Source organism: Acinonyx jubatus, chromosome X (assembly GCF_027475565.1).
Source record: "Acinonyx jubatus isolate Ajub_Pintada_27869175 chromosome X, VMU_Ajub_asm_v1.0, whole genome shotgun sequence".
NCBI lineage: Eukaryota > Metazoa > Chordata > Mammalia > Carnivora > Felidae > Acinonyx > Acinonyx jubatus.
The window spans coordinates 108,128,083-108,145,259 of NC_069389.1; the positions used below are offsets into that span (position 1 = coordinate 108,128,083).

A 17,177-nucleotide genomic window follows, 5' to 3' on the forward strand; every position below is an offset into this window, starting at 1 on the left:
GAGAGAGAGAGGGAACCCCAAGAAGGCTCTGTGCTGTCAGCACAGAGCCTGATGCAGGGCTTGAACTCATGAACTGTGACACCATGACCTAAGCTGAAACCAAGAGTCGGATACTTAATTAACTGAGCCACCCAGATGCCCCTATCTATGCCTCTTTTACGTTTCCAATTGCACAGTGCTGGTCACAGAGGTCAAACTCAAAAATATCATATTGGCTGATAAATTGAGAACTTCCAGAAATAGAAAAGAGATGGAATTTTAAATTAACTTTTTTCTTTTCAGCAGTGTCCCCCCCCCAGCAAGTTCCTCTGTAAAAGAGGCATAATGACACCCTACCTTATGGGGTAGCTGTGACTCAAATTGGATAATATGTGGGAAAGCAATGACTGTTACAAAAATTTCTTGTACACTTCTTCTGAGCCCAGCATCATGCCAAGGGCTATGGAAGACAGACAAGAAGTTTAAAACATGATTCCTGTTCTCACAGAGCTCAGGATCTGCTCGAGGAAACCAAACTAACCCAGATGGAACAAGTGAGAAGCAAGGACTTCCGAGTGGGGCAGAAATTCAAGCCAGGTGCTCTCTGGGCAGGCTTCATGGGCAAGGCTTGAGCTGAGCCCTGAAGGAAAAACAGAACTTAGAGACAGAGAGAGACAGAAGAGGCCAGAACATTCCAAGAGCAGGGAATGGCATCAGACGTGGCTGAGGCGGTTACCCATGTGGTATATTTGAGTTGGCCCAATAAGACTCGTCTCATCACACAACGCCCCAAAATAACACTGGAAATTTGACTGTTTAGAATTCTGTTCCTTATGATGGCTCTTCTGGAAATGCAAACACACCTGGGCTAGTTTGTATATGACCTCACTTACACCTTAGTGTGCATTAGTTAAATCAGAATGCTTTCTCCTCAACATCTGGACGAGATGGGTGGGCTGAGGGATGGGACTCTGATTGGTGGAGGCTCAGGAAAGGGTCATTTTGGAGCCCCAGGAACAGTTCCAGCTGGGAATCCAGAAAGCGGCGCGGGGGCCCAGGGAGGGCAGCAGGTATCAAGGCTCTAAACTGCCAATAACAATGTCATTGTGAACACAAGGAAGGAGACAAGTCCTGACCAGAATCAATTTCAAATAATTTCTTCTGTTGATGTGTTTAGAGGCCTTTGCAAACCAGGTTAACTTACAGATTTCTATTAGAAAAGCATCAGGCTTCCACGCTGAACAAATGAAGATTTGTACAGATGGGTTATTTCATTTGATGGGTGTTTGGGAAGAGGGACTGTGACAGGCATAGAGATGTGGTTCTTTGGAAACAGGCTTGTAACAGGCTCTCTTGGTCATTTCATACCCAGGCTCTCCCTCCCAGCCCCTTTACAGTTTGACTCTTGGGCTTGACCTCAGGTTGGAAAAAAGTTTCCTTTGCAAAGACTATGTATTTTTTTTGTCTCCCAGCGTCTGCTGCTCTCAGCAGAGCTGGTTTCTTGAATAGCTGCGATTAAAGACAGAGGCCCTTTCTCTTCCTTCTCTGGGCTGTGAGGAAGCTGGTTTCCCACATAGGGCTGCACTTGGGGCATCTCTTCCTGGTCAGCCCTCCATTCTCTGAAGCCATTACACCAGTTAATCCAGCCAGCCAGCTAGCCAGCCTTGGAAGGTTTGGCTTGGAAGGTCCCAAGTAACTTAGGCAAAGATATTTTGAAAAATGTCTAAAAAACTTGACTCTGGGGCTTCAGGAGTGAGTCTATGACAGTGAATCCTGTCCACCTTTTTAAAATTTTACTACTTTCCTCACAGAGCCAGTACACATCCTGCCTGTGGGACATTTTTGTTTTCCCTACTCCAATTAGGCATGTCCATAATCAATCACTGAGTTAATTCAAACTATTCCTTCAGAGTCCACAATGTGCTAAGCTTTATATTGGAAAGAGGAAGTGAAAGGCAAGGCTATATCTTCAGAGAAAAGATATCCTCTCCCTACACAACACACATACACAAAACATAGTTAGTTCCCAAGAGGAGACAGTAGAAGGTTAAAGTCAAAATTACTGCAGGGGAAGAGCAATCAGTGTCAACAGAATTTGGAAAAGGAACAGTGAAATTCAGGAGGGGGAAGTGGTCTAGTAAGGCTTCCAATAGGAAGTGGCTGTGAGCTAGACTTGGACAGATAAGCCACATTTAGAAAATATCATCCTATCACCCTTGCCTGAAAAATCTCAAACAATTCCTCCAGAATCATAGCCTGGCATTCAAGGCTGTTAGTCCTATGGCTCCACTTCCCTAGTAACTCCTAATGTTCTGCTACACAGGATTCCTCACCCACCCCCATTTACATTTGGTCTCTTGAGCATCCCCACATGTCTATACCTTGGCTTTCTCTGTGTTCCACCTTCACTCCTTCCCTCCCCTCCAATTCTCCAATGTCACCTATTCCTCATCAAGTTCAAAATCACTTCACCCTTGACTCATCCCTGCCAACACACATCCAGTTATGTCTCCCTCCCCTGAAATTCCTCAACACGTAAGGCATGTCTCTCATCCGATACACCACATCTAAACCACTTGCTAGAAGAGTTAACAGTAGTATATTATGGGATGCAGCAAAAGCAGTTCTAGTGGGATTCGTAGTGATTTATTCCTACATTAAGGAAGAAGAAAAAGCTCAAATAGACAACCTAACTTTACACCTCAAGGAACTGGAAGAAAAAACAACAAACTAAGTGCAAAATCAGTAGAAGGAAGGAAATAACAAAGATCAGAGCAGAAATAAATGAAATAAAGACTAAAAAGACAATAGAAAAGATCTGTGAAATTAAGAGCAGCTTTTTAAAAAGATAAATAAAACAGACAAACCTTTAGCTAGACTTACCAAGAAAAAAGGAGAGAGGACTCAAATATATAAACATAAATGAAACAAGAAACATTAGAAATGATACCACAGAAATGCAAAGGATCATAAAAGACTACAATGGGTAACTATGAGACAATAAATTGGGCAACCTAGAAGAAATGAATAAATTCCTAGAAATATACAGCCTACAAAGACTGAATCATAAAGAAATAGACAATCTAGACAGATGGATTACTAGTAAGGAATCCATAATCAAAAACCTCACAACAAAGAAAACTCCAGGACCAGATGGTGTCAGGGGTGAATTCTATAAAAAGCTTAAAGAATTAATAACAATCCTTCTCAAACTCTTCCAAAAAATGGAAGAGGAAGGAACACTTCTAGCTAGACTCATTTTACGAGGTCAGCATTACCCTGATACCAAAACCAGACAAAGACACTAGAGGAAAAAAAATAAGCCAATATTCCTCATGAACATAAATGTAAAAATCCTCAACAAAATATCATCAAACTGAATTCAACCGTACATTAAGAGGATAATATACCATGATCAACTGGGGCTTATTCCAGGGATGCAAGGATGTTTCAATATCCACAAATAAATCAATGAGATACACCACATTAATAAAATGAAGGATAAAAATCATATGATTATCTCAATAGATGCAGAAAACGCATTTGACAAAATTTAACATCCATCCATGATAAAACAAGACACTCAAAAAAACAGGTAGAGAGGGAATATACCTCAACATAATAAAGGCTACATATGACAAACCTACCACCAGTATCATATTCAATGTGGAAAGCTAAAAACTTTTCCTCTAAGATCAGGAACAAGACAAAGATGCCCACTCTCACCACTTTTATTCAACATTGTACTGGAAGTCCTAACCACAGCAATTAGACAAGAAAAAGAAATAAAAGACATCCAAATTGGAAAAGAGAAAGACTTTTTCTATTTGCAGAAGACATGATATTATACATGGAAAATGCAAAGATTCTACCAAAGAAGCTGTCAGAACTAATAAACAAGTTCAATAAACTTTCAGGATACAAAATCAATATACAAAAATCAGTTGCAGTTCTATATGCTAAAAATGAACAGAAAGAGAAATCGAGAAAATAATCCTGCTTGCAATTGCATCAAAAAGAATAAAATACCTAGGAATAAATTTAACCAAGGAGGTGAAAGATCTGTAAACTGAAAATTATGACACTGATGAAAGAAACTGAAGATGACACAAATAAATAAAAAAGATACTCTGTGCTCATAGATGAGAAGAATTAATACTGTTAAAATGTCCATGCCACACAAAGCAATCTCCAGATTCAATGCAATCCCTATCAAAATTCTACCAGCATTTTTCACATAAATAAAATAAAACAATCTTAAAATTTATCTGGAGCCACAAAAGACCCAGAAGAGCCAAAGCAAGTTTGAGAAAAAAGAATAAAGTTGGAGGCATTACACTTCCTGATTCTAAGCTATGTTACAGAGCTATAGTTATCAAGACAGTATGACCTTGGCACTGCACTGCCTGCAGAGATGTCTGCCCTCAGACTTCTGGTGAAGCCCAAAATCATTAAAAAGAGAACCAAGAAGTTCATTTCGCACCAGTCAAAATTAAACGCCAAGTGGCAGAAACCCAGAGGCATTGACAATAGAGTGCACAGAAGACTCAAGGGCCAGATCCTGATGCCCAACATTTGGTTATGAGAGCAACAAGAAAACAAGGCACATGCTGCTCAGTGGCTTCCAGAAATTCCTAGCCCACAACGTCAAGGAGCTTGAAATGCTGCTGATGTGCAACAAATCTTACTGTGCAGAGACTGCTCACAATGTGTCCTCCAAAGCCACTGTGTAAAGGGCAGCCCAGCTGGCCATCAGAGTCACCAATCCCAATGCCAGGCTGCACAGTGGAGAAAATTACTAGACAGACAGCTTATGTGCACATTGCATTTGTGTTAATAAAACTACAAAAAGAAACCCAGTATGGTATTTACATTAAAACACATACAGATCAATGAAACAGAATAGAGAGCCCAGTAATAAACTCATACATATATGATCAATCAATCTATGACAGAGGGGTCAAGAATACACAGTGGGGAAAGGATAGTCTCTTCAATAAATGGTGTTGAGAGGGGCGCCTGGGTGGCTCAGTCGGTTAAGCGGTGGACTTCAGCTCAGGTCATGATCTCACGCTTTGTGAGTTTGAGCCCCACATTGGGCTTTGTCCTGACAGCTTAGAGCCCAGAGCCTGCTTCCGATTCTGTGTCTCCCTCTTTCTCTGTCCTTTCCCCACTCTCTCTCTCTCTCTCTGTCCTTTCCCTGATCTCTGTCTCTCTCTCTTTCTCTCAAAAATAAAGATTAAAGAAAAAATGAAAATAAAAAAATAAATGGTGTTGAGAAAACCGGACAGCCATATGCAAAATAATGAAACTGGACCCTTACACTATACACAAAAATCAACTCAAAATAAATTAAAGACTTGAACATAAGACCTGAAACCCTAAAACTCCTAGAAGAAAACAGAAAAAGTTCCTTGACATCAGTCTTGGCAATAATTTTTTTAGATTTGACACCAAAAGCAAAGGCAATAAAAGCAAAAACAAATAAGTGGGACTTCACCAAACTAAAAAGCTTTCGCACAGCAAAGGAATCCATCAACAAAATGAAAATAAACCTACCGAATGAGAGAAAATGTTTGCAAATCATATCTGATAAAGGGTTAATAACCAATATATAAACAGAACTCTCACGGCTCTATAGCAAAAAACCAATCTGCATTTAAAAACAGGCAGAGCAACTAAATAGACATTTTCCCAAAGAAGACATACAAATGGCCCAATAGGTACATGAAAAGGTGCTCAACATCACTAACCGTCAGGAAAATGCAAGTCAAAACCATAATCAGATATCACCTCACACCTGTTACAATAGCTATCCTCAAAAAGATGAGGGGCGCCTGGGTGGTTCAGTTGGTTAAGTGTCTGACTCTTGATTTCGACTCAGGTCATGATCTCACAGATCATGAGATGGAGCCCCGCATTGGGCTCTGCCCTGACACTGCAGAGCCTGCTTGGGATTTCCCTCTCTCCCTCTCTCTCTGCCTCTCCTCTGCTTGCACGTGCACGTGCACATACTTGCTTGCTCTCTCTCTCTCTCAAAAACAAATAAATAAGCATAAAAAAGAAATGTTAATTTAAAAAAAGTTAAGGGATAACAAGTGTTGGCAAGGATGTGAAGCAAAGGGAACTTTGTGCACTGTGGATAGGAATGTAAATTGGCACGGCCACTCTGGAAAACAGTATGCAGCTTCCTCAAAAAATTATAAATAGTACTACCATATGACCCAGCAATCCCATCACATTTTAATGTGATACACACACACACACACACACACACACACACACACACACTGGAATATTATTTGTCCCTGAGAAAGGCAAAAATCCTGCCATTTGTGACAACACGGATGGACCTTGAGGGCATTATACTAAGTGAAATGAGCCAAATAAAGACAGATTCTGTATGGTATCACCTATATGTGGAATACTTTAAAAGGAAGTCAAAGTCTTAGAAACAGAGAGTAGAAAAGTGGTTGCCAGGAGCTGGGGGGGCGGGTAGGGGAAACAGAGAGAGGTTGGTAAAAGGATACCAGCTTCCAGCTATCAGATGAGCAAGGTCTGAGGAGGTGATGTAAAACATCGTGACTATAGTTGGTAACACTGTATCATATCATTGAAATTTGCAAAGAGAGTAGAATGTAAATGTTCTACAAAAAAAAAAAAAAAGAGATAAATACCTGAGGTGATGGATGTGTTAACTAACCAGGTGATGAGAATCCCTTTCACACTGTATATCAAATGGCTGATGGGGCCCCTGGGGGGCTCAGTCAGCTGAGCGTCCAACTTTAACTTGGGTCATGATCTCATGGTTCACGAATTCGAGCCCCACATCGGGCTCTGTGCTGACAGCCCGGAGCCTGGAGCCTGCTTTGGATTCTCTGTCTCCCTCTCTCTCTGTCTCTCCCCCACCCCTGAATCTCTCTCAAAAATAAGTAAACGTTAAAAAAATATCAAATGACTGTGATGTATACTTTAAATATCTTACAATTGTACTTGTCAGTTATACCTCAATAAAGTTGAAAAATAAAAACAATTACACACACACACACACACACACACACACACACACACACACACGTTAACCATTATTAAGGCTTTTATGTTACTAGGCACTAGGTGAAGCATTCTGTGAGCATTGCATTTGATTGGCAGAACGATCCTGTCAGGAAGATGCAATTATTATTCTCATTTTATGGATGAGGGACTGGATGCTCTGTGGGGTTCACTTGGCTGACGTCATACAATCAGTAAGTGGTGAAACTTGCCTTCTTGTGGCCTCTCCTATCTGGGCACATAGGTATGGAGAGGTACAGTGTAAGCAAACCATTCTTATATGAATCCATCCATATTCCAAAACTTTGAGAGAGAGGGTAGAGAAAGAGGGAGCGAGGGAGGGAGAGAGTGGGCACACAGTTGAAATTGTGTGGGTAATTCTATCCACCATTCCACTTTGCTTTGCCTTGGAGTTAACTTAAACTGAGAGATGTGAATCTGCTGTTCCCTCATATGGTGTTGGTTCCTGTGAGCCTCTCATGAATGATTCTCATGCTTAAACATATGTGCTTTCGAAATTCAATACGGTCCCTAAATGCAAGCCGATTGGCATGGTTCTCAACTAAAGAGTGATCTGGTATAACGTTGGAGGAAATAATAAAGACAAGCCCGTGCTGGACTTACCAAAAACGGTATATCTGTCTCCAGTGTAGCACCTTTCAAAGGAACTTTTGAGGGGTATTTCGTCTATAAATTGTTATGTTTTTGCTCACCAGGAACCTAACCCCTCATAAGATATGACTTTCCTATACGTGTCTTGATTCCCCAACTGGTGTGAAAACTCCATGTGAGTAGAGCCTCTATCCTAAACTATTTTATATTCCTTCCAAGTGCCTAGCAAAGTAACTTGAAAATAATAGGAGTTGAACAAATCAATGTCAAAGATTATTCATGAGACATGTTAATTTTCCCAGCAGGTTTAAGGTTACTAAGGTATCCTCTCAGGCTACCCACAAAATGGAAGAGAAGATTTGTACTACCGTGTCTATCCCATGACTCGTTGGCATTCTCTGTACTATTTCTAGAAATAGAATCTGTCTGTTCCCATCCCTCACTGGGTCAACCGAGCACCTGGCAGTTTCCTATTGATGCCTGTTCAGCTGTCACCTTCAAACTCCTGGTTCTGTTTGCTCAGTGTGCCTCCTAGAGTAGGCCTGACTATTTCGGGTCTGAGTTACAGCTGTCAGCGTTTCAGGCGTACCTCACGTATTTCTAGAATTAGGTGGAAATATTTGAAGCCTGAAAAAGGAGCTATAACGTTCTGAGTATGAAGGAAATATTTAGGCAAGTATCAACTGGCAGCACAGAAGGCCAACTAAGAAGAATCGAGTCCCTGGTGATAAAATGAGATGAGAACAACATAGCCAAGCCATCTTGGGTTACTTGCATTTTAGTAGCATGGGGTGAGTTACCAAACTATTTATGTTATTTTTATTAGCATGCGATTAAGGAATTGACCCAATGTGAGACTGTTTGCTATAAATGTGAAATGACGGAATGACCGAACACATTTGCTTTGCTTTGCTCTAATAGAGAATAATTGTAATTCCTTAATTTAAAAAGCCATTCCGGTTGTACATATGTCCTAGGGATGCTTTGAAAGTCAAGCTGTACCTCTTGGACCTCATTCTTTCCAGTTCTGGGTAATAGTTTCTACTCTCCAATCTGATAGGGTTCAACACTGACCTGCAGGAATTATACTGTGATTCTGTACCAAATTATTAAGATATGATTAGTTCTCTTGGAGTTGGGCCCAGAAAAAGTAGAGGAGATTTTATGGAATGGCAAGGTACCAAGGCAAGATGATGATGATAGAGATTTCTTCAGCTTCCAAGATCAAATTCAATTTGGTGACTGAATGCAGGCGAGGCCAATCATCTCTTCTCTTACAACGCATAGTTATTTGGGATTCCTTTATCCAAGAGTGTGTCAGGGGACGAGTCAAACCCGTCTTCAATTTTGCCTTTTAATAACTTTGCCATTTCATAATTTTGCTTTTGTCATGCACACTGGAAAAAAACAAAACCTTAAAAGTAACTAACAACCCCTCTGTCATTGAGATCCCCCAGATAAAAGCTATTAGTGGAATCAAATAAAAGCTCTGGAGACGAAAGGGGTAGTGATTGTGGTGCCAGCGAGACAAAGACCATAGGCTCAATCCTTAAAAGGATCAGTTGGCTTTACTTTCTGTCTGTATTTACAGACTGCTTCCCAGATGATTCCGAGGCAGGTAGTTCAGGCACCACGCTTGGAGAAACACTACCTTAGAGACTAAACATAGTCATGTCCACAGTCCAAAGGAAATTAAAATCCTGAGAGCCATTGCCCTTAAATTCTTTTCAAATCTTACTTTTCGTGGGAATCTGTGCCTTTCTGCTGAGTCTATTCCTGCTTCCTTCTAGCCCATAAATGACTGGCATGGAGGTCATGGATTTAAATTGTGGGTTGAAGAAGTTGAAAACTTAAAATTTCAGCTCTAGTACTAATTTGCAGTCTAGTTTCAACTTAATAAGTCAGTCATTTCCCCCTTTGTCAATTGAAAGTCCGTCTAAGAACCATCTGGCAAATTTTGGATGAAAAGCACGGGGAAAATGCTTGCATCACAAGATGAGTTTTTTCTCTGCCTAGGGTTGCCAGAGTTTGCACACACAACAAAACTGAATTACAGATAAAGGGTGACTAATTCTTTGGCGTAAGTATGTCCCATGCAATATCTGGGATATACTCATCCTGAAAATTCATTGGTTATCTGAAATTCAGACTTAACTGGGCATGCTGTATTTTATCTGGCAGCCCTATCTCTACCACCACCCTTTTCCTGGAGCTTGCACTTTCCAAGACTTGGGCAACAGAAGAGAGCGTTTTGTAACTCAAGGCCGGGAAGGAAATGAGCGCTCATTTAGCATAATACAGGACAGGACAGGAGAAAGCTAGCAGGGGATGAACCTTCCACGCTGGAGAAATGCAGGCATATTCTGGGGATGGGGAGCAGGAGGCTCATGGAGGGGAATGGAGGGGAGGACAGAGTGTGCTTGGGCAAACACACATATAATCCGACTTGCTCCTCCTGCAGCCGCAGAAAAAAAATAGAGAACCAAGGACCTCTTCACACAGAAGGCTTCTGTCATTTTCCACCGCCACCATCAAAGGGAATGAGGCATTTCTATACCAAAAGGCACAATCTCGGAACCGTAGCTTGGCTTTTTTATTATCTCCTATGTCCATCCACAATTGTGAGTTAAGAATTTAGATTGCAAAACTCACTGTGCTCTCTGGGTTCCACAGGCTCCTTTTCCCCCCAGGTCAGGTTGTGCAAGGGGCTCCCGGCTTCTTGTGCTATGCTGCTCTGCTCTGCAAAAACCCAGCCTCACTCCTTTCTTTCCTGCAAGGCGCAAGTCTTTTTTCCCCATGGCTCCTGTCAGTCTTCACCTCCTAGTCCACTTTTCCAGCCTCCAGCTCTCTAAGAGCCAACATATCTCTCTGCTATCATTCTGATCTTCCTGCCCAAATATGGATTTACAATGGCAAAGCAACCACTTTGCCCTGAATTCAACCAAATAGGGGTACGTGGAGGTCATAGGTAACTGACAAGGGTGGAGGTGGTTTCAAAAATTAAAAGAATTTTCTTCCTGATAAAAAAGAAAGCATGCTCGTTGTAAAAGAATCCAAACGAAATGTAAAAGAAAGGAAAATAAAATACCCTTAATCACAAGACCTAGAGATAACCACTCTGGCCATTTTAGAGAGCATTTTTCAATATTCATTTGTTCATTCATTCTTTCAAAAACAATGTATTAGTGCCTGCTTCGTGCTAAACACTGTTTGAGGCTCAAGGAATGCATCTGTAAACAAAGTAGAAAAACAAAACTACCTACATGGCTCTATTTACATATGCACACAAACCCATCCACAATAGAATTTTACGTTAATGGGCTCATACTATACACGCTATTTTGTAACCTGCTCTTTCGTGGAATAATGTGTCACGGACCTCCTTATATGTCATTAAGTACTGATTTACGTCATCCTCTTAATGTCGACCTTGTATATTCTATAGTGTATATGCACCACAACTTATTTAATCATCTCCCTAACAGACATTTATTTCCCATTTCTGCTACTGTAAAAAAAACAGTGTAATGAGTATACTTGGACATGTATATCTCCACGTGCTTGTCCAATCATCTTATTAGGAAAAATTCCTGGTTTTGCTCCTATCTCACTTCTTGTTTCTTCTCAGTCTCTTTTGCTATCTTTCCCTTCTCTGATTAATCTCTAAATGTTAAAGCCCTTCACCCTCTTTTCTAGCTTCACCTCACCCTAGATTATCTCATACAATCCCATGGCTTTAAACAGTATCTATATGCTGCTTATATCTACAATTTTGATATCTCCTCTTGAGCTCTAGACTCCTATCCAACGGTCTTTTTTTAGAATCTCCACTTGTATGTCTGGCATTGGATCTCAAAGTTAATGTCACCAAAAGAGAACCCTTAATTTTGTCCCCCAAATATATTCCTACCTTGGCCTTCTATACTTCAGACAACGGCATCACCATCCATGCAGTTATTCGGGCCCCAAACAAGGCATCAGTCTGGTTTCTCCTCTTTTCTTTACCCTCAGCCCCCTTTCAAATGTTTTCAAGACTATCTCCAAAACACAGTTCAGATCTGTCCCTTTCTCTCTATATTTGCCACCTTCATTTGCTACCATCTGAATCCAGGCCACTCCAGCCTCTCACCCAGGCTACTGCATTAGCTCCCTAATTTCTCTTTCAGTTTCCACCGTTGTTCTTCTGCACTCCTTTCTTTACATAGTAGTCAAAGGCCTACAGTAATCATACTAATGATACAAGAATACAAGCATTTGCTTTAAAATGAGGTAGAAGTAATTTTCCCTATTTGTCCCACTAGGTTCAGGTAAAACCTGTCGATGTTATGCATAAAATAAACATAAGAAGCCTCTGATAGGTGGAGAGAAGGCTCAAATAGACTGGCTCCGGATTTGGGGAACTGAGGAGCCACATCGGTAAGTCCCTTCTGTGTTTCTCTGGCCTCGTCTATCCCAGACTGGGTGCCGGAGAAACTGGCAACCCCAAAACACCCACAAGGACAGACCAAAACGAGTCCCAACAAAGCCCGCTCTCTCTAGCCAAAGTACCAGGAGAGGAGCAATGTAGTAGAACAGACAACTTTTAACAATACAGTGATGTTCCCTACACCAGCTAAATACCCGCAGGAAAACAAAAACATTGGGGTACCACTTCCCCTTCTGCCAGCACAGGCAGATTTTAGACAGCCTGGACTTCACCCTCCCCCAGACTGTAAAGAGGCAGCACAACCTCATAAAGGGCTGAGTGGGAAGCCAGGATTGTAACAGGGTCCCTCCTCACGTGGCGGAAGTGACAGTAATGAGGCTGTACGTCTTTGTCCTCCACCGCAGCATTGCCAGAGAAGGCCTGCTAAACCACAAGATTTCAAGAACATATACCGAATGATAATATATGCCCAAAATATCAAAATCATTTGTCACACCAAGAACCAGGAAAATCTAACATGAAGGAGAAAAAACAATCGACAGATGCCAAGACAGAGATGCCATAGCTGTTAGAATTACCCAATAAAGATTTTACAGCAGCCTTCACAAAAATGTTTGCGCCGGGGGCGCCTGGGTGGCTCAGTCAGTTAAGCGCTTGACTCTTGACTTCGGCCCAGCTCATGATCTCACGGTTCATGAGTCCGAGCCCCGCATCGGGTTCTGTGCGGACAGCACAGAGCCTGCTTGGGATTCTTTCACGCACCCTCTCTCTGCCCCTCCCCCACTCATGCATGCGCACACGTGCTCTCTCTCTCTCTCTCTCTCTCTCTCAATAAATAAACCTTTAAAAATAATGTTTGAGCCAATAATTACAAATATAAAAACAAAGGGTAAAACACCCTTATCAAAGAAATAGAAGATATAAAGAAGAGCCAAATGGAAATTTCAGAATTGAAAAAGCAAAATAACCAAAATAAAAAAAAAATCAGTGGAAGGGCTCCAAAAGCAAAAAACAAAAAACAAACTCAGTGGGTGGGCTCGATAGCAAAATGGAAGAGGCAGGAAAAAATAGTTGTAAACTTGATGATAAAAAAAAAATAGAAATTACTCAGGATGAACAACAGAAGGAAAGTAGACAAAAAATATGAACAGAGCCTCAAGGACCTATGGGATTATATCTAAAGATATAATATTCGTGGCATCAGAATCCCAGAAGAAGAGGAGAAAGAAGACAGGGCTCAAAAAGTAGTCAGAGAAAGGCTGGCTGAAAACTTCTCAAATTTGGCAAAAGACACAAATACACCTACAGATTCAAGAAGCTTAGTGAATCTAGGGATGCCTGGGTGGCTCAGTCAGTTAGGTATCTGACTCTTGATTTCAGGTCAGGGCATGATCTCACGGTTGTGAGATCCCGTCCTGGGCATGGAGTCTGCTTAAGATTCATTCTCATTCTCTCTCTCCCTCCTTTCCTCTCTCTCTCCCCTCTCACCTCCTCCCCAGCTCCCATATGCTCTCTAAAAAAAAAAAAAAAAAAGGAGAAAGGAAGATAAACCCAGAGAAATCTAATTCTAGATACATAATCAAACTTCTGAAAACTAAAAACAAAGAAAAAAGTCTTCAGAGAAATAATACTTTTACCTATCAGGGGAAAACAAATTCCAGTGACAGTGGGTTTCTCATCAGAACCTGTGAAGGTCACTAGAAAGTGGCATAATGTTTTTCAAGTGCTGAAAGAAAAGAATTGCCAACACAGAACTCTACATTCAGAAAAAGTTTCCTTCAGAAATGAAGGAGAAATCAAGGCATTCTCAGATAAAAGAAAATTAAGAGAACTGGTCACTAGTACACCAACACTTAAAGAATGGCCAGAGGAAGTTCTTCAGAAAGAAAGAAGGATGAAAGAAAGGATCTACAAACATCAGGAAGTAAGAGGAACAAAGAAAGAGCAAAACATAAGGGTAAATACAATGGGTCTCCTTCTCTTGAGTTTTCTAAATTATGTTTCATGCTTGAATCATAAAATAAAACCCTGTCTTAATACATTTATCAATGTATGTAGAGGAAATATTTAGGGCAATTTTAAACTGGGGAGGAGGCAAGGGCACATAAAGGAAGGAAGTTTACACATTTTTCTCTACTAGGTAAAATGTTGACAGCGGTAGACTGTAATGAATTATGTATATACCTATACAAAGAGATACACACACACACAAAACCTCTAGATAGGGGCGCTTGGGTGGGTCAGTTGGTTGAGCTTCCGACTCTTGATTTTGGCTCAGGTCATGATCTCATGGTTTGTGGGTTTGAGCCCCGCATTGGGCTCCACACTGACGGTGTAGAGCCTGCTTGAGAGTCTCTTCCTCTCTCTCTGCGCCTCCCCTGCTCTCTCTGTCTCTCAAAATAAATAAACTTAACAATAAAAATAAATAAAAATTTTGTAGATACATCAAGTGAAACTCTAAAGAACTCTCAAGTAACCCACGGGAAGATAAAAAAATAAAAACATAGAAACAAAAGATAGAAAAAACAGAAAACATCAAAAATGGAGATGACCAAAATGTCACTCAACAGATGAATGGTTCAAAAAACTGGGCTATGTCCATACCATGGACTCATGTTCAGCAACGAAAAGGAGAAAATTATTGATACACACAACGTGGATGAATATCCAGGGAATTAAGATGATTAAAAAAATATAATCTCAGGGGCACCTGGGTGGCTCAGTCGGTTAAACATCCAACTTCGGCTCAGGTCATGATCTGGCAGTTCACGAGTTTGAGCCCCACGTCGGGCTCTATGCTGACAGCTCAGAGCCTGGAGCCTGCTTCAGATTCTGTGTTTCCCTCTCTCTACCCCTCCCCTGCTTGCACTCTGTCTCTCTGTCTCTCTCTCAAAATAAATTAAAATTTTTAATCACATACTGTATGATTCCATTTACATAACATTCTTAAAATGACAAAATTGTAGAGATGAAAAGATTAGTGGTCTCTGGGAGTTAAAGATGGGGTGGGTGTAACTGTAAAGGGGCAGCATGAGGGATATCTTTGTGGTGATGGACTAGTTCTGTATCTTGATTGCAATGGTGGTTAGACAAAGCTACACGTGATAAAATGGCTTAGAACTATACACAAACATTGTGCCAGTCTCAAATTCCTGGTTTTGATAGTGTACTCTAGTTATGTAAAATGTAATTGCTGATATTATGCAAGAAAAATAAGTTCTAGGCACCTGTGTACAACATTTTGCCTAGAGTTAACAATTCTGCATGTTCCGCTTAAAAATTTGTTAAGAGGGTAGATCTCATGTTAAGTTTCTTACCAGAAAACACCAACCAAAAGAAAAAGGGACAGGAGGAAACTTTCAGAGGTGATGGATATGCTTATTACCTGATCGTGGTCTTAGTTTCACAGGTATATGCATATCTTCAAAGTCATCAAATTGTACACATTAAGTGTGTCCAGTTTGGGGTATATCAATTTTTTCCTCAATAAAGCTGTTTAAAAAAACAAAATGTAACCACTGTGAGAAAATGGGCAAATAGTACAGGATGTCTCTGTACTACATTTCCATCTTCCCATGAATCTATAATTCCATCGAAATAAGACCTTTCAAAAAAGGTAACCTCAAAAAGCAGAGATATACAATGATCATGTATGAGAAGACTCAACATCAAGATGTCAATTCTCTTCAAATTGATCTATAAATTTAGATCAGTTTTCAGTCAAAATCATAATGGGATTTTTTAATGGATCTTAACAAGCTGATTCTAGAATAGAATAGACAAAACAGTTTTAGAGAAGAGCAACAGAGACAGATTATCAAGACTTATTGTCACGTTATAGCAATTAAAACAGTGTGGTATTGGCAGATGGATCAATAGATCAGTGAAATATAAAAAAAAGCCTAAAAGTAACTCTTATAAATCTGTGGGAAGTAGGTATATAACAGACGTTGATTATAAATCATGGAAGATATGATATAGACTATTCGATAAATGTTGTTAAAATTATCCATGTGAGAAAAGATAAAACATGATAACATCTTCAGATCCTGCGTAAGAATTCAAAATGAATTAAAGATCTAGATGAGTTTTCTTTTTTTTTCTTTTTTTTTTTAATTTTTTTTCAATGTTTATTTAATTTTGAGAGACAGAGAGAGAGTGTGAGTAGGGAAGGGGCAGAGAGAGAGGGAGACACAGAATTCCAAACAAGCTCCAGGCTCTGAGCTGTCAGCACAGAGCCTGATGTGGGGCTTGAACCCACGAACTGTGAGATCATGACCTGGGCCGAAGTCAGATGCCCACCCGACTGAGCCACCCAGGCGCCCCTAGATGAGTTTTCTTTAAGTTCATTTATTTAAGTAAGCTTTATACCCAATGTGGGGCTTGACCTCACAACCCCAAGATCAAGAGTCGCATGCTCTTCCAACTGAGTCGCCAGGTGCCCCAAAGATCTAAATGTTAAAAGCAAAATTTTATAACATTTTGATGCAAATATAGAATACCTTTATGATCTTGGAGTAAGGAAGAATTTATTAATCACACACACAAAAAAAACCCTCACACATTTTAATAGAAAAGACTGATAAATGTGACTGCATTAAATATTAAAATATCGGGGCACCTGGGTGGCCCAGTCGGATAAGCGTCTGACTTCAGCTCAGGTCACGATGTCACCATTCGTGAGTTCGAGCCCCGCGTCGGGCTCTCTGCTGTCAGCGGGGAGCCTGCTTGGGATTCTCTGTCTCCCTCTCTCTCTGCCCCTCCCCTGCTCTCTCCCGCTCTCAAAAATAGAATAAACATTAAAAAAATAATAACAAATAAATCTTAAAATGTCTATAGAAAAAAGTGACACTACGAAGACAAACCATACAGTGGGAGAAAACATTTACCACACCGAAAATTGAAAAAGAAACTGTATCCAAAAGATATATAACAAATACGTTTTTAAAAGACAACCAACCCAAAAGAAAAATGTGCAAAGAATACCAACAGGCAACGGACAGAAGGAACTGGAATGATCTATAAATATATGAAAAGATGTTCAGCCTCACTAGTATTCAGGGAAATACTGGTCGGATTGACAAATTTAAGACTCAAACGTTGCCAG

General features: G+C 40.5%; 1 protein-coding gene and 1 pseudogene across 2 annotated transcripts in view; one reads left to right on the forward strand and one right to left on the reverse strand.

Annotated features, from left to right (window-relative positions):
- Nucleotides 1-17,177, reverse strand: part of PABIR2 (PABIR family member 2) — a 200,508-nt gene that overhangs the window by 106,251 nt on the left and 77,080 nt on the right. The window lies entirely within an intron of this gene.
- LOC106981551 (60S ribosomal protein L32-like) lies at nucleotides 4,153-4,781 on the forward strand (annotated as a pseudogene).